The sequence below is a fragment of the Corvus kubaryi genome, unplaced genomic scaffold, assembly GCF_017639235.1.
Source record: "Corvus kubaryi isolate FWS band 111438036 unplaced genomic scaffold, C.kubaryi_AGA036_p1.0 37193, whole genome shotgun sequence".
NCBI lineage: Eukaryota > Metazoa > Chordata > Aves > Passeriformes > Corvidae > Corvus > Corvus kubaryi.
Window position 1 is genome coordinate 1179430 of NW_024581055.1, and position 3365 is coordinate 1182794.

General features: G+C 49.7%; 1 protein-coding gene across 18 annotated transcripts in view; it reads left to right on the forward strand.

Annotated features, from left to right (window-relative positions):
- PTH1R (parathyroid hormone 1 receptor) overlaps window positions 1-2476 on the forward strand; it is a 40118-nt gene extending 37642 nt beyond the window's left edge. For all 18 annotated transcript variants that reach the window (XM_042022316.1, XM_042022320.1, XM_042022327.1 and 15 more), the window contains one exon: window positions 1-2476. This exon is cut by the window's left edge. The gene's annotated coding sequence lies outside the window, so the exon portion shown is untranslated.
- Window positions 2477-3365: the final 889 nt, after the last annotated feature.

The window sequence follows — 3365 nt, forward strand, 5'->3', positions numbered from 1 at the left end:
CTCCTTCTCCTTCTCCTTCTCCTTCTCCTTCTCCTTCTCCTTCTCCTCCTCCTTCTCCTTCTCCTCCTCCTCCTTCTCCTTCCATGTGAACTCAGATCCTCCAAGTTTTCCCACTGTTTTCCAGGTTTCCAGCAGCCCCAGGGCACACCGAGTTCTCGGTAATATCAACATTTTGCCAGGATCTGGGAGTCAAGTGGGGGAAAGACGATCCTGGGGGAGCATTGAAAGAAATACTAACTCAGGTTCCTCTGAAATCTTTCCCACGGAGCAGGGGAGGATTTCCAGACTTGGCACAGCATTTTATCCCCCAGATGAACTCAGATTTTCCTCAAGGGTCTGGACTCAGTGTTCCAGAGTTCCCAGGATTCTTTCCACCGTGTCCAGGGGTTTGGGATTAGAGCTGATACTTCATGAAATAGTCTTGTTTCATTTGAGCTTCGCCTTCTCATCTGCTCAAGTGGTTTCTGCATCCAGCTCTGGGTCGGTGCTTTCTGGTTGGAGTCGATGATCCAGTTGGGCTTTTCCAATCCCAGCCATTCCCTGATCCCAAGTTTCTTTTTGGAAACACTTGTCCTTTGAGCTGCCTTTGCACCTGTGGCACATGACAAAATCTGCCCCCAGGGAGGCATTTCCAGGCACTTTCCCGGGCTGGAAATCAGCTGAGGGATTGGCAGAGGCCAGGAATGAAAGGAAAAGGTCTGGAAAACTCACCCAGATAATCAGGAGTAATTAATTAGGAACTTCTATAAATCCAGCTTTTTTCCAGGCAGAACCCCCGGCCAGCACAGATCTGACAGAAGCAAATTAGTGCCTAATTAGGGGGAGTCTCCTAATTGGGTGAGTCTAAAGAGAGCAAATGGGGATGCGTGACAAAATCAGTACAACTTCCTCTTCCTTTTCATCCTCATTGCCACTTTTCCCTCTTTTTTCACTGGAAAAAGGGGTAAATTAGAACAAACTCAGCTTGAGAACACGGAATTCTGACCCGTTTCTCCTGGGTCCCACAGAGTAACTTCTCCCTTCAACTGGAGCAATGGTTTTCCTGGCACATTAATGAAGGAATTCGATGGAATTTAATTATTTCCTCAGACTGAGGGTTGATGATTCCGGGCTAATGACAGGGTGCACAAAACCAGCGGTGCGGGCACAGTTTGGGATGAAATCCTGATCCCAGGAAAATCACCACCAAAGTGTCTGTTGATGTCCATGGAGTGAGTTTCACCCATAAATTCTGAAGAGGAAAAGGGGAATGATTCCAATGAATTCCCTGTTCCCAAAACCTTACTTGGCACTGGGATTTCAGGGTGTGCCTATCCTTTAGATCCGGAATCCAGCAGGACCACTGACATCCAGAGGTAGGAGAAGGTCTGAGGGGCAGCTCCCTCTCCTAAAATTCTCCATTTTCTCTTGGTATCATCTTCCCCATGTGAGGATTTTGGATGTTGGAGACACTTGGCTGGAAATACCTGGAATTAAAAGGTTTGGCACGGAGGGATCAGTGTGCACCAGGATTCCAAAATGCCTGGAGTTGCATCCCCTGAAACAGGGATACAAAATCCACTGGAAAGGCAGCTTAAGCTCAGCTTAACTGAAGGGTGGCCCAAGCAGGCAGGCTCAGGTGCCTGAAGAGGAGACAAAACCATGACAAGCAGCATTGATTTAAAGCAGAGCTTTATGAGACATGAGCCAGCCTAAATATAGACCTGAGCTCCTCTTGCCAGGCCAAGCTTTTACCTCGTTCTCTGTCTAAATTAATCCTTCCATGAGAGCTGCAGGAAAGGAGGAGTCAGGGAATTCTGGGATGGTTTAGGTTGGAAAGGAGCTTTAAAACCATCCAGTTCTGGTTCCATGGGCAGGGAATCTTCCACTATCCCAGGTTCTCCAAGCCCTGTCCAACCTGGTCTTGGACAAGGAGCCATTTGTTGTTCAAGGTGGGATATTTGGAAGGTCAGGTTGGATGAGCTGGTGGGGGGAGGAGAGGAAGGACAGGCACAGCCAAGCACCAAACCCATCCCATATCCCAAATCCTTTGCCGATCTCTTCCCGTCGGGATCCATGAGGAGACAAAGCTGCTGTTAAACCTCTTTGCTTTATCTCAGCAGCTTCAGGGTGACCCAGCCCCGGTGGTCACCGCAAATCATGGGGTCTGGGCTTTGGAAAAAGGGCTTTTTCCAGGATATTGGCTCCACTCGGAGCAGGAGGGAGAGGAGCAGGGCGGTGTTTTTCCCTCTCCACCACCGAAGTGGGATTTAAGACCTTGTTCCCCTCCAGAAGAGGGACAAACCCCGAAAAACTACGGGATAAAAGTGTGATTCCAGGGGCATTGCTGGGTGTGTGTCTCCAGGCAGGAATTTGGTTTACATTCCTCCACTTCTGCTTTCTGCATGGACCAAAGTAACGAGCGGGAAAAGGCAAACCACAGGTGTATGTAAAAGGGAATTCCAATAAAAAGAAACCTTTATTGATTCTCATGGAATCTTTCTCCCGTGTCTTTTCCTGTCTCTCGGACTCGGAACCTCAAAAAAATCCTTCTGGGAACACTTGGATGGATGTGGGTGAATTATTCCTCTGGGTTCATGAGGAAGTGGCTCTGTGGGCTCCTCCAGATCGTTAAGGAGACAGAAAGATGGGAGAGAGTTTCTCTGGAAATCCTTCGGGAAAATCTCACGCTGGGTGGCTTCAAAAACCTCCTTAGGCTTGTGATTTTCAGGAGCACAATCCTGGTCCGCTCCCGTCTGTGCTTCCAGGAGTTCTGGAGAGGCAATTCCACTGCTGATATCCTTACCCTTAAGCTTGGTTTAGCTCCTCCAATCAGAGAATCCCAGAATGGTTTGGGTTAGAAGGGACTTTAAGGATCATCCCATTCCAACTCCTGCCATGGGAAGCAACACCTTCCACTATCCCATGATGCTCCAAGCCCTTCCAACCTGGATATAGAAGGGCCCCGCTCTCATGTGAAATAAAATTCATCACTAATTTGGGCCTCATGTGGATTCTGGAGCCATTTTGTTCCGGAATGACTAAACCAGAAGGGAAGGGCTGCAGGAGGAGTGAATTCCGAGGAGGGTTTGATGGTGCTGGGCAGCCAGAGCAGTGGGAATGACATTCCATGGAGGTCTCCCCCGGTTTCCCTGTGATTGAATTTCACGCTCACAGGAGGAGCAGCATCTGCTCGTGCCCTGTTCCAGCCTCCTCCCTCGGCAGGGCAGAGCTCCAGGGAATCTCTCTGCACGTGGATGGGACGAGGTGCCACCAATCCCGGGAGGGGATCAGGTGACAGGGGAGCATCCTTCAAAATAGCCACCGGAGCCACGTTGGGCCAGCAGGGCTGGAGGGCTCTGTGCTGTGGGAGGGACAAAAGGGAC